This window comes from Haliaeetus albicilla, chromosome 13 (assembly GCF_947461875.1).
Source record: "Haliaeetus albicilla chromosome 13, bHalAlb1.1, whole genome shotgun sequence".
Taxonomy (NCBI): Eukaryota; Metazoa; Chordata; class Aves; order Accipitriformes; family Accipitridae; genus Haliaeetus; species Haliaeetus albicilla.
Window position 1 is genome coordinate 2,904,557 of NC_091495.1, and position 25,586 is coordinate 2,930,142.

Sequence of the window (25,586 nt, forward strand, 5' to 3'; positions counted from 1 at the left end):
GATACATTAATAAATAAGGCTACTGCAGAACAATTGTATAAAGTATAACAGAGCTTCTAAGTAACACTTACATGATGATTTCATTTCCCAAAGCCAATTTAAAAGGCACAGAAGAAATATTCCCAAATATTTGGCAAATGAAGTATATCCATCATTTATTTGATACCTAACTTTGATAGCAACTTTCTCTTAAGAATAAGGAACATAATGAATCCTTTCTTGTTTATTAGATTTATAACTTCAGTACTTGTCTGAAAGACCATTTTAACCATGTGATTTCCTTATATAAGCTGTCATTTAAGAGTAGCGTACCTTCTCTTTCCTCTGAGCTTATTAGAATATTCAATAACTCTGTCAAACAAATGTGTTTATATGCATCCTTTTGTATAGAATGTATCCTCCCCACTATTGACATAGAGGATCAGCAAATTATTTGGACAGTACATACGTAATATTGAAGCACAGTATGTATTTTTCAAAACAGGTTGGACCATTAAGTAGCGTATGTTAAAATAACTTTTAAAAAATGAGTCCTATATGTAATTTAGTGGTTTTTAGAACATTTCCTTCTGCATCCCTAACGAGCTTGGTAAAAACACAGAACCAACTCTCTTAACTTTGTATATAATTAAAACTTTCATAGAAATCCTGGACGGAGAGCGCTCTCTCCCTCTGAAACCAGCAATGGGTCGTGATTGTGGAATTTTGTTTCCCTAACGCTCGTATTCACTTGGCTGTTTGCCTTGCTACACGAGAGCCTAATTTGGGGTTGATGTTATTACTGGACCTGCTCCATGAAAGCTGTGTCCTGCGGTCCTTGCTGATGAGAGGTGACTTTGACAGTCTTGTTGAGTGGACATTGCAGCCTTGATATTTCCAACAGGGGATAGGGGGTTGGAAAGATACTGCAAGACATCTGTTTGCATACAGCTCTGGAGCAGACTCTTCTGCCTATTCAATTTTTACATAATGCTCTGAAGGCTCATTAAAGAAATTGCTAGGAGAATGTGATAAATCTTAGTCAATTTAAGCGGCACAGTCAAAGTAACGTCTCTTCTGGTAAAGACCAAAATAGCACAAAAGGTTACAGGTGAAAATTAGTGCCCCCAAATTATATCAATTTGCTGTGATATCTTTGTTGCCTTCCTCTAAAATCAAAAAGCTTCTTTACAGGAAGCGTTAGGAACTCCCAGATTGGGTTTTGGTATTCTGCTGCCTGTGGGGCAGAGTAACAGCTGTGGAGAGAGTTTAATTCTGCTTCTCCTGAGTCAGCCTTCCTGTTAGAAGAGGGGTTCAGTCTGGACAAACAGTTACTCTGAACGTCTGTTTGTTGCTCTTTTTCCTGGCAGGCAAGATGTGTGACCTTCGAGTACTCCTAAACGGCAGTCAGGACTGGTGATGAGAGTTTGAGCCCCTTTCCTTCAGCCTCATTTCTCTCTCTCTGAGTTACTGCAGTGCATGCCCGCCACTCCAGTAGCTGCCTTAACTACCTAGAACTACAATGCTGAACATCTTCAAATCCATGAGCAAGTGATCTGACAAAGAGGTAAGTCTCAGCTCAATTCCGTAAGACAGTTCGTATCTCAGGGTCTTAAAGGTGAGATCAGAAATAAAGTTCTGTGCCTAACATGCAACATAGGTACAACTGAGATATCCAAGTTGAGAAATGTGATGATAAGAACTCTTCCTATGTATTTGTTTGCGCACGTGAGATGCTACATAAATGTTGTAAAGATGCACTCACCCTAGCTAGCAATTCATCCTAAGCAGAAGACTCAGCAAATTGACTCCTGATTGCCCAGAGTTACTTGCCATACAATACTTAATCAAGGGCCTAGGTCCAGTAAGAATGAGAAGCTATAGACACCTGGTGTGTAGCATTTCACGGGAGAGCTTCAGACAGCTTCCTGCTCAATTCAAGCTTTGCAAATCCCTGACTCTCTCTTAGCTTTGTCTCTATTTACCTAAATAGCGGGATGTGGTCCTGGCCTATAAGCTTGACTGAAGTTGTGCAGGAGTCTATAGGATGCCATAAGGCATCCGTGTTCATTAGCCGTAAGCTGTTACGACCGCAATCACTGCAACCGCGTCCTGTGTTTCTGTTCCTCGGCTCCCTTGGTCCCCCCCAAAAAGGGGTAGTGATACTCCCTGCTCACACCGCCAGCCTCATCAGTACTTGTAAAGCTCTGGGGCAATTCAGTAACAAGCACCGCAGAAACCAGAGCGTGAGAAGTTGGGCACAGGCAGCGCGTGCAGCCGTATGATGAGCAGTGGTCGTACAACAAACGGACCACACAGCAAGCCGTGGCTTGGCAAATGTGGCCACGGCTCCTGTGGGAAAGAGGAGTTCATGTCCATGGCACGTTCGTTTTTATGTTCACGGCACAAACAGCCTTGGCGGGCTTAAGATGGCACTTGAACTTAACAAGGATTAGTTTTGCAACCTCAGTGCCTTTCTTTTGACAGATTTTATTTTGTATGTGCTAAAATTGGGGAAGGGTCCTGATTTTATTCTAGCAAAGTCCATATCCTTCATATGAGGGGTTGTAAGATGTATGCAGAGCAACTCAGGGGCCCAGGTCAGTAAAGGGGAGTCAGAAGTCTTAGGAATGTTGCATATTAAAACCTATTCCACAGGCAGGATTCAATAACATAACATTTTAAAAATGAACGGCAAGTCAGGAGGTTCCTTTCTTAATATGGCAGGCTGCTCGTGTAAGGCTTTTATCGTCTGCTGAGGATGCTGGAGTAAATTAAGAAAACCAGTCTTTCGGGCAGGGGTGCTGAGACAAGGCACTTTGTTCAGCAGTAGACCAAACCCTTGGAGTCAGATGTGGCTCTCCACAAAACTCATATGATAGTGCTATCCACTTTTCACCTCTAACGTTACCCTTTTTCTGAAATGATATGTAGTTTTGAAAGAAAGTCAAGTACATTTCAAATAATAGGACATATTCTTGTAGCTGGGAGAATATACTACTTCTAAGAAATACTCGAATTAAAAAAGATATCTACCTATAGACTGTAGGAAGCTCATTAATAAAGGGAAGGAAATTCTACCCATGTCCAGGATACTCAGGTTTTGATCAGTTTTAACAATCTGGGAATTTTACTGCTTCTGCCATTCATTTCAGCGGTGTTTTTGTGCCAGACATTTGGAAGCAAGTGCCGCAAAATTAAAGGAGAAAGAAAGATAATATTGAAAAAGTCTGATCAATTCCACATTTGCTCTTCCTTCTAAGCAGAAGACTGAATATGCCCATAAATTAAAATAAACTTGACTGGATATCATTGCTGCTAGTTCTAAATTAACAGATGAGAAATCTGCTACAACAGCATCCCTTCTGATACCACCTAATTTAAATTAATTGCCTGTCTGTGAGTCCAAATCAAAAATTAAGAATCAGACTAAGCCTGCAGTATTAATATTGCACCTAACTATTTAATCCTGGAAATTGTTCTTCCAGAGCTTGACTTCCAAGGACAACTGCTATGAGGTTCTGTGTGGGTCGTGTTTCCAAAGAAAGAAAACATTGCCCTCTCTCCACTTCAGCATCTTCCCTTACAGAGACAGAGAGCTTTGAGCATGAATGCTTTTCAGGCATTTCATTCTTAGGCAAGAATTTTGGTCAAGACCACCTTCTTTTGTCACAAATCTGGTTGTATGTTTCTTTGCTCCAACACCTGCAAAATACTTGCATCTACCCATGTTCCTCAAGAGACTCCAGCTGGGAAGTTTACTTTCTTTGATGATTTCTCTTGTACTGCAATCACGCTTTCCTTTCACCTCTGAACACAGGCACCAGTGGCAAGTGTAGTGCAGGTAACAGCCCTGCAAGGACACATGAAGAAGTTAACTAAAGTTTTGCTTGTTCTTGTATGGTTAAGTGGTCAGAAATTCCATTATTTCTGCCTTCTTTCTGCCATCTTTGTCCTCCCACCGTCCCTCTTATTCCAAGATCTACACCCACCTTTTATACATGTTCAGGTATTAATGTTCTGGGTGCTGACGAGGCTCAGATTTACCTGATCCACAACCAACTCCCTCAACTCAGAGGAAAAAAATCCCATCATTCACATGAGGATCACTGCCTGTATGTGCAAAAGGAATATTGACTCTACCTCGCTCAGCTGGTTTAAAATCTTTCTGCATCAAACTCAGCACATGTGTGCTGTAAAGAGAGCTTAATCTGCAGAAATGCATTTTACAGCTTTCTCCGATGCCTTGTGAGTTCTGGAGTCGGGTTTCAAACTGAGGATTTCCTGGGGTTCGTAATCCATATTCTCATGTTCTAAGTAGCCATTGATGGGAGTTTCCAGTTTATTTCCAGAGATTAACCTAGGAATGGTGCATATTTATAACAAATGGTGCATATTTACGGAGCATGTTTCTAGAGGAAGCATATTTACACCGATGCAACTCATCCACCCGTAAGGCATTGCACGGTCATAGCTGTCCTGCATGACTTCAGTACAACGAAGTCCATGGCTGGGATGACAATATTGATTAGCATCTCGGTGTGGTTGATCGGGGAATGCTTTTCACTAGCGATGTGGTTTGCTCAGTTATAGATTTGATTTAATAGGTAAGGGATCTGAATAAGTTGGTTGTGACTTTGATGCAGTGTACAGCATCTCTAATTTGATAGGTCATTAAAACTAAGTAACAAATTGCAGCTTTCGTCAGCTCCAGAAATAAAACAAGGTGGAGTTCGGATGCTCTCTACCTGCCATGCCCTTTCTCAGTAATTACCTCGTTCAGGTGACTCATCAGTCACCTTGTGACTCATTCCTTGAAGTGCCCCTGTTAAAAGCAGGTATTTAATGCTAGGTGGGACTACGCAAGATTTGCTAGTCAGAAATTCTGTCTTGAAAAGTAATGTTTCCGCAAGCAGCCCGGTACTTCTAGGAATATTAATAAACACGCCCTGCTGAAAAGGTGTTCCTAAATCTAGATACACCTACAGCTTTCTCAGTTTCTCTGGTCCTACTCTCCTTGCTAAGGCAGAATTTGGATTTGATAGCAATGCATTTTGATATAGGCTCACCTGATCTGAAAGGTGGTTTATTTTCTTTTAAATATAATTTTAATAGCTCTCATTAGATTAGTTAGATGCATATGTGGCTATTTGTTTGACAGAACCTCTGATTTCTCTGAACGCTAACAGTTCATCTTTGTGTGCACAACTGAGCACAGATACTTCTAAATATTGGTCAGTAATTTTAAAGCTTGTCCAAAGTCCAGTGCAGTGGAGATCTGTTGCAGTATTGTCACCCAAATTTTCACAGTACTGGCACACTGAAAGTATAATGCATTCGGAAGATCTGACAGGTCCCTGAGCTTTCCACTCAAAAACCATCCAACACCCTTCAAAAACACTCCAGCCAAAATTGTTTTAGCAGGGCTTTGACAATTGAAAGTATTTGCATTTTCTTGAAAAGTAAAAGATGTTGACAAATGATTTTTCTAAATATTGATGAATATTTAGATGAGGGAGAGATGAGTCAAAAATCATTCTTACATGATGTATATTATCACCTAGCAGGCAAAAATGAAAATTTTTATCTAAAGGTTGCGAGTGATTTGTGAGATCATGGAACTGAACAAATTTCCTTCATTTTTTTAATAAATTATCTATCTTATATTTTCATTGTAACCTAATGTGGTATTACCCATAAATGGGATTGGTATTGGAAGAATAATAGTCATGCTAAATGGTGGCTAAGTCTCTTTGCATTTGAAGAGGTCTAAATGTTGTACAGTTAAACAATGCACAGTGCATGCAGAAATAAAAAATCAGCTAAAAGCAGTAAGTATGGAGAAAATCAAGTTCACTGAAGAAAATTCAAAGATGAACACCTGACAAGAAATCTGAGTGGAAGACATGTATTTTCTTTATACTCTTTTTTGCTGGCTAACTTGTTTCTAAACTGAATTTAAGATATGGTTTTAAGTATGCTATAAGTTAGTGAGGGAGCATGAGCGCATTTCATTATTCTAGGAGAGACTTGATTGAAACAAACAAATATTGTACTGAGATCCAAGTAGGAAGCCAGGGGTGGAAGGGGCGGGGGGGGGGGGGGTGTGATTTGATTTCCAGATAAAATGGTCCAAGAAATTTAGAAATGTAAATTCAGTTAGGGGAAATGCATCCCTGTGCCGAGAGCTAGCACAAGCCCTAGGCACCCTTCCGGCCTGCTTAAGCCCTCTGTGAAGGCTAATTAGCTGCATAGCACGAATTTTCAATTCCAGATAAACATGCATTTTACAAACAGTCTGCAGAACAAGAATTATTTATCGGACATGTTTGTGAATAATTTGAAGTATAGGATGTACTCAGTCATTTTTAGAATTCATTTACAGACAGTTTACAAGTGGGTGGGGAATAAAGAATCAAGCTTAAGAAACATTTGTTTAAAAAACTCAATTTCTCTAGCTGTTAAAAAAAGCTCAAACATGCTTCATGGTAGGGGAAACGAGGGCTTGTAACTACCTTGGGGGAGCACAATGTCTCTAAAACCTCTCGGATATGTGACAATAAAATTGTTACTGTTTTATTTTTTGGATCGGAGCATGTTTTCCCCCTTGGGGAAAGGAGTGCTCTTAGTTTTGGGGAAGCGTGTGGACAGAGTGGGATTTTTATCGTGTGGGAGTCCAGGGGCAGGCGCTTTGTTCATCCTTTTCCACGATGGGAAGGTTAAGACTCTGACCCCACAGAATCTAAAATTAGTTCTATAAAAAAACAGATGGCATAAGGATATTCACTTAATTTTTTTTCTTGTCACAAGCAGAATGAACTAAACCTTTGTAGCTCATTAGTAAATGTTCTGGGATACATGTCAGGATGTATATCTTATGGGATACATGTTGGATGCACACATATCCATGCATTCCCACATGTGCACTTTGGTAAGAGACATAAGACCAGTATACTCCTTTTCAGGCTGAATATGGAGCAACTGGGCAGCTCAGTTTTTTACAAATCAGCTTGAAAGCACAGGTTCTTTTACTTTCAGGTACTTATCCTAATTTCTAACCATAATTAATTCATGGCTCATTTATACTCATTTGTCCTTGTGCCAATATTTTACTGGTTGCTTAAATAATTTTTCTTTCCCTTCATGTTTACATACCCAGATATATTTATAGGGAACAGTCATATCCTTTCTTAGCTATTGTTTTGAGAAGCTGAACAAGCCAAGCTCTTTTAATCTCTGCTTGTAAAATAAATTATCATTTATATTGTTCAAGCACACTTGTTTACTATGAGGTTATTTTTGTTCTGGTCTGAGCTTTAATTATTCTTTGACTTTCTTATTTGTTAGGAACAAACACCAAAAAAAAGATTGAAAAAAAATCACAGGCAATATTTTCTGTGCCAAAGCAGGCCTGGGACCCACAACGTCATATATATATATATATATAAATGACAGCTGGATAAATATGTGCAAAAGCTGATACACTTCTGTTGCTAGAGTGCATTTGGGATGGGCTTTTTTAGTACATAATAGTACAGTGGATGTTAGAAAGCGGCATTTGCAAATTCATACCAGGAAACGCCAACTCAGGAAAACAGTTCCTTTTAAAAGCTAAACTGAGTAAGTTATATCTTTTGTGTAAATTCAGCAGGGGAAATTTCTGAATTCCGTAACTGTAGAGACTACTTGCTGCAGATAAAAAATTATCTGTAAGCTCGCTGTATGTTATGCTTACAGTGACTTGGCGCTGAATGAAAAGGAAGATTTCCCTTCTGGTGGATATTCCAAAACTTTAACATACATGTTTTCTCCCAGACAGGGACTTGATTGTGACAAAAAGCCTAGTGTAGGAAATACTCCTAAAGAAAATATCTGATTTGGTTTGTATTTGAAATTGCTTGCTTTCTATAGGTCAGGTGAAAGCAAAACATTTTCTAAAATTAATGTTTCATCTTGGGAATGTTGTATACGACTTTTCAGCCACTGGTGGTACAAACCTTTGTGCAAGCTGCGATGCCCCCTTGTCCTCTGCCAGCTGTTTTCGCCAGTGGTGCGGCGTCAGTGGGGATGCAGGGCATCGTCTCTCGGAGGGGTCGTTCCGTCTTAGGAGTGAAAGATTTGACTGAACCGTAGCAATGCTCGTGGGGGAGAATGAGGAGCTCAGAATTACAGCTCTGTGAGACTCGGTGGACATCTGGTTAGCAATAGGTGTTAATCCTCAGGTAGAACAGACTTCTCCGTAGTTGTGTTTTGTGCTATTCTAGTGCAGTGCGATGTCATGTGGCTGTAGCAGCAGTGGAAGAAATACGGTGACAGTTGTGTGGGATGTTCTCTGGAGTTAAACCTTCCGCTTGGCGGAAATTAGTAACCCCAGTGAAGCTCCAGGCAACAGCACCAAAGGGCTTTTTTCTTCTTACTGGCTTGCTCCTTCCAGTGCCATCTTCCTTGGCCACTAGCTGTGCTTCTGGCTCACCATAAATGATACTACTTTTCTTTTCAAAATTCATAAACAGGAGGAAATGAGATTTTTGGACACCACAATGTGGGACGCAGAGAATAGCCCAGAACCAGAAATAGTGGGATCACTCTGGAGGTACCTGCAGTGTGTCTGTACGAGCCAGCCCAGCTCAAGAAGTAACACGGCCGTGTTTCCTGGCAATATGCTTGATTTAATTGCCTTTGGGTTGTTCAGAAGGTTTATAACCTTCACATAAATGCACCTCCACACGTGGATGGCTACACTATTTTCAAGTGCTTGCACAGCACCATACTGTCATGTGGATTTACCAGCTCAAAGCTGCAAAGGAGACATTTGGACTCTGCAACAAACTGACAAATAAATTTATAGTACGAAGGAATTTTTCACGTGACACAACAAAAGGATGCAGATAATAATCACACCTCTTCTTCCTCTCCTCCCAATTTCTCAAATACTCAGAGTAGCTCAAACTAGAAATTCTAATATTTCATAAGTATAGGCTATGTGTAATTATAATACCACCATATTCATTTAAATGTCACCTATGAAATGTTTTAATAACAAGAGGGTGCAATAAGGCTTAGATGACAATAAATAATGATTCAAGTGCCTCATCTTTACCTGCCAGTTTAGAGACTTTCCTTGACCTGCTTTTAGATCCTTGCTTTTAGGTTATTCCCTTAGATTCTTCTTGATTTGTGTGTCTTTAAATATTTAGATTTTAGTATGGTGGATGAAATTCAGGTCGAGGAATAGGTTAGGTGGGGATTAGGCATAAGGAAACTCAATGTTGCTGGCTCTCTTTGGACTTCCACAGTAACTGTAAATCCACAGGGATGCTCCTGGAGCCGCTGCTTCTCCTTCTTTCCTGGGACTCAGAATAAGGAGCAGATTGCAGATATTTCCAAGGGAAAAAAAAAAAAAAAAATTGTGTGATCCCCAGATGTTAGAACTTCACTTGGCAGCCATCATAATGATTTGGTGGAAAGGAAACTGGAGAAACAGCATAAACTCATTTTCTTGTTATGGGGTTGGCCAGTGTTACTGAGGAGGAATGGGAATTAACGCCACCTGCTTGCTAAATGACTGAACTCAGATCCTAGGAAATACTTATCTAAGGCTTGTACTCTTAAGCTCAGTTATTTGGCTGACCTAACGATATGCTGTAATCAGAGTCATCTTTTGCTTTTAAATTTTAGATGGCTGGGTTTTGTTCTGATTATTTTGGAAGTGGTTTTTTGGCTAGCATGTTGCAATTTTTATTGTCTTTTTTTTCTCTCTCACACTCTAATCTACGATAAAAGGTACAATTCTTCTTAGTTTTCCATGGGCAAACAAGGACTCGTGGAAGCTACAGGACTGATGGTTGTTTTAAAAGCACACTAGCAACCTGAGGAATCTGTCTCTTCCCTTTATCAAACTTTTCATTGGAAGACTGTGATAAAATTGAAATATGTTCTGGTTTTTGCTTTTCTTTTTTGTTTGCTGGCACCTATGCTGACTTTTTTAATGGATGCCTCTATTTCATAATGCTGTGCTTTACATCATACTACACTCATCGTACCAAAATACCATATAACACTTTAGCAAGCAAAACAGTTACCATATGAAGTTTTTACAAATGGGCAGCATACAATCATAGCGAGCAATCCCCAAACATCAATACGCTGCATGTTGTATCAGGCTTCAGAAAGGTCATCAGTCTACAAGAAGCAGAGAAAGCCCCGCAGATTTCCATTTCATGGCTTGGCATTAGCAGCCAACCTGTCAGACCTGGCCTTTAGAGAAAGATCTGACCTACGGTAAAACAGGCGGTTCAACAGGTGCCTCAACGGAGGGACTCACTTGATAGGCAGCAGATCCGCAAGCTTCTAAAAATATTTTCTTGAGCAGCCTTTTTGTGTGGGATGCTGTATTCATTTAGTTTTAGCCGTCGCTTTCGTTCAGAAATACCGCTGGCCTGATTCCCTTCTCATACTCGTGTAACCCTACTGACTTTGACAGTGCTGCTCTGAACCAGCGTCAATGAATTAAAGAGCAGATACTGTTATTTCTAAATAAATGTGTGAGCCACTGCCAAAACCAGTTTGATGTAGGTTTTTTCGACCAATTCGCTCAGAGTGCGCTGGGTCGGAGTACATCAGCAAGCTTGTGCTGATTCCTTCTCCGAGCATTTTCGCCGACGGAGCAATTCACCCGACAGAAACTCGCTTGTCTGCCCATCCTCTTATTTGCAAATAACCTCACTGATTTCAGGGATTAAGGTGCTGAGAGTTTCTCTTGGAGTCTGGCCTGCAGTACTTCATTTGGATAACTATAAATTAGCAAGCTGCTTGGGTTATCTCCTTTGGGGAGTGTGGTACAGACACCTCTCTGCAGATTATTTTGCCTCTGGGTGGGCAAATACTGCTGCAGACTGAATGCTCTGTAGCAAAAAAAAAAAAAGGTGACTGAGGCCATGCTCCTCAATGTGCTACCCGGGAAGCAATGGGAAATTACACCGCTGATGTCTTTCTATCTCTTAATATTAATGCATCGTCACTGTCCAGTCTGTAAGCCAACAAAATAGCCTAATTAGCAGTATTAGGTTTAAAACAAAAATGATTCTTAATACGGGCTTTCCTGGATTTTCCTTTGGAAGGTAAAATAATTCTTTGCTAGGAAGAAGTATAAATAGACCTTGGAAATAGTTGAAACATCTTGTTTTGTTTTGTTTTGATTTTTGCTGATCTTCATTTCAAAAATAGACAAGCTGATTTAAACATTTTTCCTTTTAACTGACAAGAAATGCGATGTTTTTTAAGAAATGAGTGTTTTATAAAGGAAGCACTGACAAGCTGTCTCACTGCTTGGTACTGCCTGAATATCAAAACAGTTATTTTAAATGCCTGATCTACAAAAGAGTTTTGTTTCGCAATCCAAAACAATAAATAATTCTTTTTAGTATGTAGTTTTATTTTGCAAGGTATTTAGCAGCCTGGCATTTTGGTGATGGCTGCACAGAAGAAGATACTTCATATGTCAACAGCAGGCCTGTAGCTGTCTCTCTGTCTTGCTTTTCCCTTTTTTCCCCTCATCCCTGTATACCTCAGATGACCCGATACATCATTATTTTTGTAACATGAGATAGAACATATGTCACACTTTTGACCTGCAGAGTAAAATGTGCTCTTATTAAAACTGAAAACAACTACCCAAATGCCTCTTTTTTTTATTTAACCTACCAAAATGAGAAGCCCCAATTAATTGCCGCTTCCACAACTTAATGTGAACCCAGACTCTGAACGCAGAACTAATTGAGCTTCTTTTTATATTGAATAACATGGGCTGAGCAGGAGGTGATGTCAATCCTTGATTACCATTAATAACACCATTCTAATTGCCCTGAATATCTCACTGTAGCTGTCAGCGAGGTGATGCTCGTATACATGACTAAATTTGGCATGCTCTGCAAACCCGTTGCCACCGGGACAACCAGTCTGGCCAGCAGACTGGCAGGCGTTGCCTGATGCTTGCAGGGGAAGGTGCTGCAGCACTGTACACCGTATTAACGCAGGGCACGTGGCACGAAATCACGTTGTGAGTGGGGACGGTGGTACGGTTATTTATGTTTTAAGCAGATAGAAGGGCCAGCTGTAGCGGCACAAGCAGGGCATTTTGTTGGCTAATTAGCAGCATCAATAATACAGGGCAATCTTCAACAAATATTTGCTGTTTGAAAGAGTTTTTTTGAAGAGCCAGAAATTTCACAGATTTCAGTTTAATATCATTTCCCCCTGACTTCACCTGCACAGTTAAGCTGAAATGGATTAAGTTGATCTTCTTTTCCCATTATTTGCTTTTTCCCTTTTCTTGCCAGAAGCATCACATGAATGAGGAAGTGTCATTCTGGATGAACTTTCATTATCAGAAAGCCTGATTAGAAAGTAAAGAACAGCTGGGCTACATATTTTATGAGCTTCCTTTGAAAGAAAGCTTTTTGAGCATACTGCTGTCAGTCAGTATTTCTCTGGCTCCTTCAAGTTTCCTTTTCTTTCAACCAGTGTGTCTTACTAATAGGGCATAGAGAACTTACCAGAAAAAAGAATGTGTTGAAAAACAAGGACCAATTTAATACACGGTCTTCTGTTTTTCCTCTAAAACAGATGTCTGGTTTTCTCTCTTGACTCTGGTACTAATTTTGCACTGCTGGTTGGGAGTATGGGTCCCTGAAGTACTGGAGCCTTCTGCAGCTCCAGAGTTTCAGATTTGGTGGTAGATGTGTTTCCATCAAAGCACTGCGGAGAATGTACTTATGCTCAGTAAGTAAAGACTTTGTTGGCGTCACAGGAGCAATCTTGGAGTATTGTTTGGAGCCTGGAAAATGTTACTAAAATAAAGTAATAGGGCAATACTGATTTGAGGGCATGCTAGACTGGACACAGGAAACAGAGGCTGGATGACTTCCCATGGAAGAAGGCTCTTCCCCACTTTTTGACAGTGGAAAATCATTCCACCTCCTCCATTTCAGTTCTCCCAAAAGAACAAGACTAAGGGCATGTGTTGACTCCCTTTGTTTGCTCGTCTCAACTATGTCAGCCTGCATGAGAGCATCTCTGTCTGTTGCCCCCCCCCCCCAGCTCAGGCAGCTTCTTTCTCAGTTACATTTTCATTCTCAGCTACCTTCTGGAGGCTGCTGCATTAAAAACAAATATATAAATATATATATATATTTGGATAAAATAATGCTTGAGAAGAAAGAGGAAGATAGCCTGATTTGCTAAGTCGTCTTTTATTCTGCTCGTGTGGCACAGCCCAAGGATGGCTACGTGGCAGAGATGGTAAGAATGTCTCTACCCTTCCTAGGAGCTGAGCGAACCTCATGGCACAGATAGGGACATGGTTAAACAGGATATTTTCAAAGAGAATGTCATTGAAATGTAGTCAAGAGTCAACTCTGCCAGAGCAGCAGAGGTATCATCACAGAGCACAGACAAAGGTGTCAGATTCGTATGCTGCTATATTCCCTTTTTAATTTTCACATGCTAATTGCGTTTCTTCCATTCACAACTATAACATCGTGAAGTTGGCTCTAGTTATAAATACAAATTTTGAAGGTTTTAGTATCTTTCAGTACATAGGCAAATTGATTTGTTTCCAGTGAATCTGGAAATCTTTCAGAGAGAAAGTAAGGTCGCATCTTAAAATCTTTCACCTTAAAATGTTAGGTGATGCTGCACGTCAGAGAGGGATTAAATCTTATGCTGCAGAGTTTTTATTAAGGAGCCCCTTTTCAATATAGAAACACGGCCAGATATTTTTAGCATGCTTTCTCATGGGTTTCTCCCGCCCTTCCCCCCATCTTTTTAGATACAAGCATTTTGGCTTGGAAGCTTAGTTGCAGAAAATACCTTCACTGTCAATTTTGCCCCTAATGAGCTCTTATTTTACAGGAGCTTTAGGTGGTTTGCAGTGCTAAAATTAAACAGCACGAATTCTGAATTACTTGACTCCTTAGCCAACAGCTCCCAGGTGCACAGGAAGAACGCCTGCTTTCTTTTGGTTTTAACAGAACTACAGCCAGAGACCCCAATTTCGGAAAATCAATGTGTCACAGCTTTGTGGCAGCTCCTAGTGGTTTGGTGCTGGCATCTTATCAATGATGCAGCCCCAAAACAGTGAACATCACCGTCTTTGTACATATTTTATTCATGATATTGTGTTTTCATTGATTGCCTGCCACTGCAATGGAGTTGTTCTGATGTACGGTCTTCTGCCGCTTTTGCAGAGACGGACTTCTTGACCTGAAGGACCTATCAAGCCCAAAGGGTGTTTTTTGCAGCCTTGTACGCAACTGGACTCGTGAGCATTACCCCATTGAACTTACTGTCGGGTCAAAAGAGCAGGAAGAGAAAGAAGCGCAAGAGGGGACAAAAGGATGAAAAGGAGAGGTAAAGAAAGATGTGAGTCATTTTCTGAGATTCCCAGAGGCAGGAGATTAGCTCATGAGACTGCTTATGTAGAGTGCGTCTGGAGGAGGCATCTTCTCGTTGTTTCACATGTATGGGGTGATAAGAGTCTGAGCCTTCTTGAAGAAGGGTGTTAAATGACTTTCGGAGTCTCCTTCATGAGAGGCTAAGGCACTGAGGAGATGGGAAGGAGGCAGTAGGAGGGGATTTGTGGAGGAAAGAGCTCTTGAACTGCAGTGAAGCATACAGGCTTATATTTGCTCTGAAGCGCCCACTCAGAAACCTAACTTCAGATAGCACAAAACAAATGCAAGATAAAAATATTTAAGATGTAAAATGGAGCATTAGTCACAATCTGATGATGTTTGGCGCTGCACTGTTGATGGGCTCCCTTAAGAATATGCCAGCTTCTCCCAGACTTTCTTGTGACGCAGAAGAAAACATAACATTAAACTACTGACTTGGTCCTTGCTAACTACAAGGGTACACATAACATTTTACGTAAACAGTAAGTTAACAAGGAAGGTGTTGGCTTTAGGAGTACACATAACCATTCACAAGCATATTTTAGTTATATAAAGCATACTTTTATTTGCCTTCAGGAAAATAAGGGCAAATAAATCACATTCTCTTGAATCCTTTATTTTAGTCGATCCTGTCGTAGCAAAAAGTGTTCACGTTCATCTTTAACATGCTGATCTAGACTGCAGTTCAGAATGCAGGAAACTTCTAGTTTTGAAATGTAACTGTGACTAAATCTGTTACTTAACATTATTTTCAAGCTGTATGTTGTTACAGGCACAACCTAAAATGGGAGGGGAGGATGGAGGTGGCTGAATGGATACAGCTAACATGCTGTGAAGCAGAAATTTTGTAATGTAATATATGTTGGTAATATCATTAACTCTCTGATCTTCTGCCATTCAGAGCAGGGGGTGAGAATGGTTTGCAGCAGCCACTGAACAGAGATGAAGAACAAATGCCAGGCTAAAACTAGTTGCTGCATTATTGATTATCTGGAATTTCTGACTTTTGATTTGTATAACTGAATTTTCCTACAGCCGTTTGCAAAGGTTTGCCGCTATAAGAAACTATTTCTCATTACGATTTTTGAGAAATGCCTCCTAACAAGGAGTATGGATACCTTAATTCCAATTTAAAAGCATCTCCCTTCAAATTGATTCTATCCATTTTGAAAATGGATTAATTGAATCCAAAATAAGGCAATCTTTTTTTTTTCTTTCTTTCTTTTTTCCCCTCACTCTTAGACAGATGTCCCAACAGGAATAGTCAGTCTGTTCTCATCTCAGGCTCCAACTTATCCAAATTAATGCAGTTCTGTTCAAGAATTTGGTGGCATCAGCGTTTCTGTGGTTGAAAGGAAGTCAGGACAAGAGCAGTATCTTTTAAACTGTAAAATATACACAACCTTACTTTGTTTTACAACATTCAAAGTGGGACTTCAGGTGTTAAGGATGTAAAAAACACACTGCATTGGCAGAAAGAGGAACTAATGCTTTTGTGTGATTCTGTTAATCTAGTTTTTCCATAATTTAATACAGCAATCAGACAAGAGCCTTTCAAAACAGTGCCTATGTATAAAGTAATGTATTAAGTTTTCTTTTGACTCACAAGATTAGAGAGCATTAGAAAGCTTGTTCGCCATTAGCTTTGTTCCAGTTTCTTCCAGTAATGTTAAAAATAACAAAACCCCGAAGCCCCAAGCCTGTTCCTGTTTAAAATATTGCTGGTGGTCATCATCTAGCACTTCAGGGGTTTTAGTCATTACAATATTTTAATAGAGCCCCAAATAATTATTTTCAAGAGTGTCTGAAGGGCACTAGAGATCAGTAGCAAACAATAAATTAACTGAAAAAGAATTTAACGTAATGTCACACAGTGCAAATAATGGTAGGAGTTACACTGACGGTAATTACCATTTAAAAAAGAAAACTGGGATTTGCATAGTCTTCTAATAGGCTAAGTTCTCCTGTTAGAAACAGATCAAGCCTGACAAACAGAAAGGTTCTTCCTTCCTTTAAACGACTCCTTCTTCCGCCCCGCCACCAAGACGTGCAACAAACTGGTTTATTCATAAATGTGTTGTGAGGATGCCCAGTGTCTCTCTCTTTACTGCCCTGATTGTCAGGCAGCAATGTGGCCCTGTGTGAGAAGGTCAAGGCTGCACTATGTCCTGTGGACATCTCCATCTCCTGCTGAAGAAGACCCGAATGCCTCTGCCCCCTTGCTGCTGGCCATCTTCTCAGCTGAAACTGGAGGAGAGGCGTCAGTTGTGGGGAGAAAGTGAGCAGCGAGGACTTTGGTCTCTCTGCCTTCAGCATTAGCAGAAAACCTACACAGAAATAAAAGTTTCTGCAGCATTACAAATGCATACTAATTATACCAAAATAGATTGCAGATGTTTTCTCGTGATGAATGGCAGCTCACGCTGCAAGGATGCTAACTGGTTTTAGTGGTAGCACTTTGGAGGGTCCTAAAGTGCTCCCCGTACAGAAATACTAATGAGAGTCGTGTTAAAATACATATCCAAGTTTCTTTTTGGAACCTCTTAGGATGATAAATGAATGCATTGTTCAGTGTTTCTTGAAAGTATTGTATTAGTATGGAAATGTGACCATATCAGCCCAAACTGAGTAATTATATTGCTGCTACTAATGAATCAAGTTTTATGGTAAGGTTCAAGTCTATAAGCTGGCCTGATCACTAGCAGCAGACTTAGTTTATAAAGGCACGGTGGTTCTGTTTGTATCTGTGACTACTAGCCAGTCACGGGGATGATTTTTGGCCAAATGCATCAGTTAAATTACCTGTAAATGTCTGCATGGGTATGTTAGAAAAACCAAGGTCATACATTGCACAGGTAATCCTCTAGGCATAGAGGTTGGGATTTTGCTCCAAAGTTCATGCAGGAAGCATCTAACTTTATTATTTTTTTTTTTAATAGTGGATACCTAAGCTTCTTGAGAACAAAAGTATTTTTTTCTGACATGGTGATACTGCATATTGTGATGTATCCCAGTTACATTGCAGTTCAGTTAAACAGGAGCAGTGGTGAGCTTGATACGGAAATGGTTTTGCTCTATATGAAAGGAAAGCTTCAGCATTAGTTTATCTAGGATGAAAAAGGAAAATGTGAAAGCTGCATGTCATTTAATTCTGAAAAATGACCTGACTAGATGTCATTATTATTAAGAAGCAGCATGACAGCCCTTGGATGCCAACCCTTGAAAATAAGACAAGCAGGACAAGGAGATACTGAAATATGTGGACTGAAACTAAACTCTGTGTGTGTATTTTCTTAAAGGGGAAACAAAAGTCTGTCTGTAAATATTGGCTTAATCATTTGCATCCAGCAGTCAGAAGTATCAGTTAAAGTTTGCCAAATTACAGGGAGCTGGCAAATTTCACCCTGTGACTTTGATGATCTGTTAGTTTGGTTTTGTCTCCGGAAGGTGATCTTGGACATGTGCCCCAGAGATGATTTATAAAATGAAAACACTTTTTAAAAGGGCTTTAATAGAGGAAAGCTTGCTTTGCCCATTCCTTGCTGTGTCCCTTTCTGTTCCCTAACAAAGCCCATTGGTTGCGTAGGATGGACTGGAGGTGGGTAAGCTCGTGCAAAGGCTTCATTGATGGTCATGTCACCAACAGTCAAGGTCTGAATGGTCCCCAAAAAGAGTTCTTACACTGTCTTATCCCATGGATAGGTTATGTACCGTCACCTGCAATCTCACCCGTAATGTTGGCAGTGGAACTAGATAAATAATTTAATAATACCTGCAGTTCTATTAAGAAACTATTTGTTTGGGTTTTGTTGGGGTTTTTTTTTGATCTGCAAAACACTTTATAACCATTTCTCAAACTCCACCTTTCACAGACAGGCTGCTGCAAGCAGATGTTTATCCAACACTCAAGAAACAATAGGAATAAGCAGGTAAGTACTTACATCCTCTGTTTGGAATTGAAACTACTCTGTGGCAGAACAACAGACTGGTTAAACACTGAGTTGTTCTGCAGTGCTGCTGTTCATTCTATTTCTATTCCAGCAAAACTAATAAAAAATGCTGTTTCATATCTGCTATCCTATTTTTAATTGTTTCTTTGGTTTAATCAGATCTTCAATGATTGATAAAAACGTGAATCTTGCATTTTTCTGTGAAGATAATTGATTCTTACCATTTATTTCTGAAGCAAAAAAATTACAAATTCATTTTTGTTAAAACTTTTTATAAACTATTTTATTCTTTGCTACTGAAAGTTAATTAAGAGCAACATTAATTTTTTTAAGCATCTCCTAGCTGTAGCATTTCAGTTATGAATTATAATTACAGTATTTACCATCTTTCATCACTGATGTCAGTCATCAGCTTCCAGGAACCTACAAGTTCAATATAGTCTAATGTTTGAAAGTTATACCCAGAAATTGAATATCAAAGTTGCTATAAAAAAAGAAAGGAAATAATACATAGTAATAAAATATGCGGTGTGAGAAATCTGTCAAAGGAACAGAATTTTTTAAAGTAATTTTATCACTTGCTTGGAGGAACCTATCAGCCCCTCTGGGCTTTCCTTTGGGTCTGGTTCTGCCAGTATTACTTGATTCAGATCTTGCTAGTACTAATGTAAATCTCCATTAACTTTAGTCAACATTAACTGCCTATACTGATGCAGACAGAAATGAAGTCAGATACCGTGTAAGAGCCTAGGCCTCTTTGGAAGAGGAGGGAGAGCGGTTATGATAAGGCACAAGATGACACCTTGCTAATACAGGTTTTGAGCTTATGTCCCACCAGCAGAAACCATGGAGAGAGGAGTTTGTGTCTGTCCTGTGACCTTACCCTTGATAGTTTCCTCGCACACTGATGAAAGAAGGGAAAGGAGCAGACGCCCAGCTTCTAGTACAGAGTTTCTTGAAGTAGTGATGTTTAAGGGACTAGAGAGGTAAAGAAGTGTGAAACAGGACAAGATTAGACAGACTTTTAAGGCATGACACTTGACCCCTGAGCTCTTTCACCCTATTTTCTCTCCCCGTCCTGCTGAGATGGGGGAGGGAGAGAGCGGCTGGGTGGGTGGCCGGCCGCTGGCCAAGGCTAATCCACCACACATGGCAAAGCAGAATCCCAGGCAAACTGCAGATGTTCTTTATACCTTTATGTGATGTACATGCTGATGTGAAGTGGGGGGGCCATCTGCAGAACCAGAGTCAGCACAGCAGTTCCCGTTCTATGTTAGTTGGGACTCATGACCGCTGTCCTCTCTCCCCACCCCACCGCTGAGCACTCATCCCTGCCTCCCCCTTCTCCCATCCCATCCATCCCAGGCCACTGTCCTCCCAGCCCTTATGGTTTCTATCAGCTGCTTGCTTGTCTCTATCCAGACCCTGCTGCTCAGATCTGCATCTCCATTCTCTCTTGGACGTCTGGCGCTGTGGGCTTTGGGCTGGAAGGGAGGACAAAACACAGAATATAATTCACCCACCCACGCAGGCTTTCCTGTCCTTCCCACCTCTCTGAAGCTCTCCTGGGTCTTACAGCATGGCTGCTGCTCTTTCACACCTTCACTTTGGGGTAGAGCCAGATCAGAGAGACAGCACCTGTAGGCACGCAACCTGCCTCCCTCTCTTTGCCATCCTCTTGCAGCACGGTGTTTGTGCCCAGGATCAGCAGGGTTGCCTTGCAGAAAAGATGCGCTGGGAACAGGCTCCACCGGCCACAGCACTTTAAGCTCCCCTTAAGAGAGCTGTACCTTGCTATTGGGAACCAGGGATCTGGCCTGACCTCCAAAATAATGCAGGGATTTTGTCCAGGCCCTCCTACTGAGACCCAGGAACACATGCTTCACAGGGGCAGGTTTTCCAGGAAAACAACAAACTTGAGGAAACCTAGAGCTAGAGACCCTGCCACTTTCTTTAGTAATATATTATAACGGTAATTAATCTTACTGGCAAAAGGTGTGCCTTTCATTTTACTATGTCTTCCTTTAACTCCTACTTCCTTGTCCTTTTTATGATTTTTTTCATATCTCACCATTTCTCATTTTCATCAGTAGACTGATACCATCCTTTAGCAGAAGTCAACATTATCAACGGTAAAATAAATGTTTGGGTTTCCATAAGCAAAATAATAATAATAAAAAGCAGCCATTTATGTAATGTTAATACTCTACTTAGATGAAGAGCCTCAAAAGTGCTGGAGACCATTAAATGCCATAATTCCAATAAAAAGAAATATTATTATTTTTTCCAAGAGAAAAAAAAAAAAAAGAAAAAGTCCTGTACCAGGTAACTAATACCAGCTTGGAAGAGGTTCACAGGCTAATGTTGGAAATATGGCAGAAGAATTAATTTCAGGACAAAATCCACAAACCTTGATTCTTGGCATAATTCTTTTGAAAAAGAGTATGTTACACAAAAGCTGAGATCTTGCTTCAGATGAGTAGAGATGGAGGATGAGATACGTGACCTGGGCAGGCAAGGCACCAGTCAATGTTTAGCAGTGATTATCTTTAGGAAGAAGAGCTCTTGGCATTTGGATGGAAGGGTGTATGTGTAGGTAAAGGGGGCAAGCTGTTGAAAGAAAACTGGCAAGGTTGGAGGAATCTGTGTACAAGCCAGAGGGTGTGCATGTGTATGCATAGAAAAGACAAGATAAAAAGAGGAGCTAAGCCAAACATCAAAATTGCTTAAAGTCAATTCCTGTCAAACCAGTTTCTCAAGTAGAAGGGAAGCATTCAGGCAGCTTTATTCTCCCCGAGCACCAACAGGACCCACCAAATAAAGCAACAAAGACTTTTTAATTGCCAGTGGATTGTCACAATTTTTGGTTTCAGTTTGCCCTCCAAATGTATATCAAGCTATTTCAACTCCTTGTCATTTGCATGTCAGGACAGATATTTCAGAACTCCAGAATCAAAATGCTAATTTGGATAGAAATCCTGGTTTCACCATGAAGAGATTAGAGGGAAAACAAGAGGCTTTATGACTGTGCAAGTAGGCCTGACTTAAACGTGGGACAGGGCGGTGATGTTGTCTCGTGGCCAGCAGGTACCCAGAAGACCTGATTCTCTTCTCATCTTTGTTACTTCTGCTACTAGATGAGGGACAAATCATTTCCCTCTCTGTGCCTCAGTTCCCTGCCTGTTAATTGATATTAGAGAGAATGGGGTGCGGGTGGGGTGGTGAAATAAAAAGGGTATAAAGAAATAGAAGGTGGCTATTTGATCATCTTTCGAAAGTATTTTGACAACCCTGATGACCTAAGTAGGATGGTGATGATGATAACGATGAATGCAATGCAATCCCCAACGTTATCTCGGTGTGTGGAAGAGACTCCTCTCATTTCAGCTCCACACTCCCAATATTTCTAAGAGCAAATAATGACCAGAAGACTAATCTTGCCGTGGTAATGTGGCATTGTGAAGTAAGAGATGCCACTATGTTTGTGTGTGTCTTTGAAATACAGTCTACAAAAATTGACATGCCTGTGGTTTCCATTTGGAGGTTTACTTTGCAGAACAAGTAGCATGGGAACTCTGTTGCCCTCTCCTAAATGGGTCAAACTTTACAAGGTCCAAACAGTAGGACTCAGCTGAGCACCAATGGATAGGAAACCTCTTTCTCATGAAAAAAATATGACCCTTGTGCTTGTTATTCTCAGCGCTGCCAATTGCTGGGCCGTTGGGTTCCAAAATCAGTGTCTGGCAGCTGTGGTGGTGCAGTGCCATGTCACAGGGTGGGTAAAGCTCAGTAAATCAGGTTTTAATTCGCATTGAAAAAAAAAAAAAAAAAAAAAATCAGTGCTTGTCTTCAGACAATCTCAAGGATGTTGCATCAGAAGCAAATTGGGTTCAAAAAGCTGTCTATGACCCAAATTCAAAATCCCAATTGATTCCAGAGAACTGAATTTAAAAATTTAGAGCTGTGGTTCTGTGTTGGACACATACTCAAAACCAGTGATGGCATAGGGGAATATGAACCAAACCATTACATTAGCAAAAGAGAATGGAAGAAACTAGAAAACAATACTTAAAAGAGGCAGATCATCTGAATTATTTGTCTGATGAACGATGAGTCCGTGAACATGGTGCCAGTCAGAACTATGCTTACAAAATAGCGTAACCTTTTTTTTTTCCTCACCCCGCCTCTGGGTTCTTGAGTACATCCCAACTGTAACATTTTGATGGGCCTGATACTGCATGTCTATGGTCACGTCTGAATTGAGCAACAGACTTCTTGTAGAGATCCCCAGACTGCTCTGAGTGTCCTCAAGAGCAATATAGATAGCTACGTCAGCCCAAAGCAGAGTTTGTGTTAGCTAGTGCTGGCAAGTGACAGGTCTTATTAGTGTGCATGGGGCACAGTGTTAACGTGTCTGTGCTGCTTTTGTCTCTGGGAGAGCGTCTCCTCGTGGCATCGCTCTTGGCGATGTGGATGCAACATCTTGTATGGGTGCTAGTATAAGAATGTCTCTGCATGGGATAAACACACCCAGAATATAGAGGTGTGGAAGGAGTGTTTTATTTTCTTCTTTCTATAGTCTTTAAAATATTCTGGACAGGTTATTGTGGAGTTATTTTCAACTGAATAAGAAGGTGATGAACTCACAGATAGATATGTGGGGATATGTGTGTCAACGTGATGAACCAGAACTCCAGAATCCTGACGTTGAGATGCTTTGCCCAAATGTTTGGGGTTTTTTTTGTGTGCATGTTCCTTAAATTCCCCTTGGCTGTAAGGTCATCTTTTTGACCATACAGCTGGAGAGGAGAAGGCGTAAAGAGCCCCCGCCTCCCTTAGCCCCCATAAAAATGGTTGTGACTTAGCCCAGTGACCTACACGTGAGAAACCGATGTCCAGGTAAACCTGAGGCTGACCCTCCTTAAACCTTAGCACGTTGTCTCCTGAAGTCATGGAGTTTGTGAGCTTCTCCTAGTCAGAAGCACCAGGGGTTGGTAGGGTAGCTAGTAGCCCACGGGCCCGTAACACTTTTTGGATTCAGGCACCAAAAATATAAGGTAGAGCCTCCACCCCTTGAAGAGAAATGCTGGTTTGTGCTCTCCATTGCGTTGTGTGCCTTTTGGGGATGCACCCTCTTGGCATTTCTCTTTTTTCACAGCCCCTAATAGAGGGGTAAGCTAAATGCCACAGTGTAGCCCTTGGTAATTCACCGAGTAAAAAGACAATGTAAATATTACGATGGTGTGAACATTAAGCAGTAATGCACCTAATAAAATGTTTGCTGGTGGAGCGCTCTCACTTGCTGGCAAATGCCATGACCCATATTATTCAGTGTATATTAAACAAACTGTCACCTAAGCATATTTGTGAAAAATAATACTGGATGAAAAATGCACTTCGGGTATTCTGAATGTCTGCAGCGTTTAATGTCTGCTTGCTGTATTTGCCAGAGCCAGCATAAAGTAAGTGTACCAGACTGCAAGGACAGTGTCCTCCTGTCAGTTAAGGTACCCATATATTGTCAACACACAGCGCATCATGAATGCAGATTGTCCCATAATTTAAAAGTATTGTACAGCATAGCAAGCTCACAGTTTCTGAGCTGTTAAGTACATCGTAAAAAACACACTGATAATTGTCCATAAAGCAATCAACAACTTTAAAGTATGAATTTCTGGGGTGAAAACTAACAATCTGTGGGGAGGAAGACATGGAAACTTTCCATCCTCTCCCTTCCCTAACCCCAACAATGTAGGGAGAAAAGGTGTGAGATTTGGAATAGACTATAAAAATTTTTTACTTGCGGACTCCATGTTCAAATTCAATTTGGGCTACCAGTCAGGGAAGGTAATTAGCTGCCAGCTGTTCTGTGACCTGTGTAGGAGAAATTAGCTAATGAGTGCGGACCATTTTCTTCTTAGCAGATAGGTACCTGCATCTCATCCAGAATGAGTCAGTGCCCTCCCAGGTGGTCCTGCAGCAGCCAAGGACATCCCGGTCTTGGAAACAGAACTCACCGCAAGGTGCCGACGCACACACGCGGTCATGGGAAGAATGGAGGAGAAACTCTGTACCCCTTCCAGGGATGCGGGTACTTCCCCGAGCGTGACATCTCCTTTTAAAAGTGTGACGAAAGGGAGGTAGGGATGGTGATGGCTCTGACGAAAAAAGCTGTTGCCTGGGAGTAGGGTCCTTGCATGTCACTCACCAACCCCCCGACCTGTCCTGTGGCCGGAGCTGAAGTCCATTTCATCTTCCCTCCTGGAAAGGCCTGGACCAGGAGGAGGGTCTTCACCTCAAACTAGTATGTAGGGGGGGAAGCTGTAAGTAAGGCACTCCCTCATTTGGGGGGGATATAAAATCAGACTACGGTTCCATAATGTTCTCCCTGCAAGACCTTTCATTTAACAGTCTTTAGACTCAGTTTTCTGTCTTGGCATTTCAACAGCGCTGTTTTCCTTTCCCCATCCTCTGTCATCTCTGACTGCAGATTCCTGGCACAGAAATCCCTGGCTCCCTCTGCGTTTACTTTTCATTACGAATGGGTGGAGGCAATGATGGCTCAGCTATGCTGAAGAAGCCTTTTCTGTCCCCAACTTTGTGGCATTTGATCTCTTCTGTTATTTTTGAGCTACAGTGCTTCGCAGAAGTAAGTTCTTTATTTGATTTTTCTTTCCTTTAATTCATACTGTGTGCAAGTGCAGATGTAATGTGGTCATGTTGACTTCCTGTCAGACTGGTAGACAAATTCCTAATTTTATTCCCCGCTATTTCTCCCCATCAAATCTATCTCAGTTTCTATTCCACGTTTTCTCGGAGCCACTCAAAGGCATCATTACTGGAGAGCTGTCTTTGATCACTTGAAATAGACTTAAATACTTTTTCAGCAAATAGGCAGACATTACTTCATATCTCAATAAAGTAAGTGCTCGTCTGACATTTAAATGTCATTTTGACACACTCCTGACCTATATGTCTTTGTTCCTGTGAAAAGCTTCAAGGCTGATGTCATATTTAAAAGTATTTAAATCAGTCTTAAAGGGGAAAAAAAAGAACAATTGTATGACACATTCTAGGGACAACTATTTATTATAAGCACGGAGAAGCAGTGGTTCTTGTTCAACATTAATATTTAATAAAGATTACAGAATACATCTTAGCAGATACAAAATTCACTTGAACTTTGTGAGCCCAAAAATTTGCT

General features: G+C 40.8%; 1 long non-coding RNA gene across 1 annotated transcript in view; it reads left to right on the forward strand.

Moving 5' to 3' along the window:
* LOC138688818 (uncharacterized) overlaps positions 1-25,025 on the forward strand; it is a 261,132-nt gene extending 236,107 nt beyond the window's left edge. The window contains exons 2-3 of the long non-coding RNA XR_011327620.1: positions 18,305-18,361; positions 24,873-25,025. This is a non-coding gene — a long non-coding RNA (uncharacterized lncRNA). The remainder of the gene's footprint in view (positions 1-18,304; positions 18,362-24,872) is intronic.
* Positions 25,026-25,586: the final 561 nt, after the last annotated feature.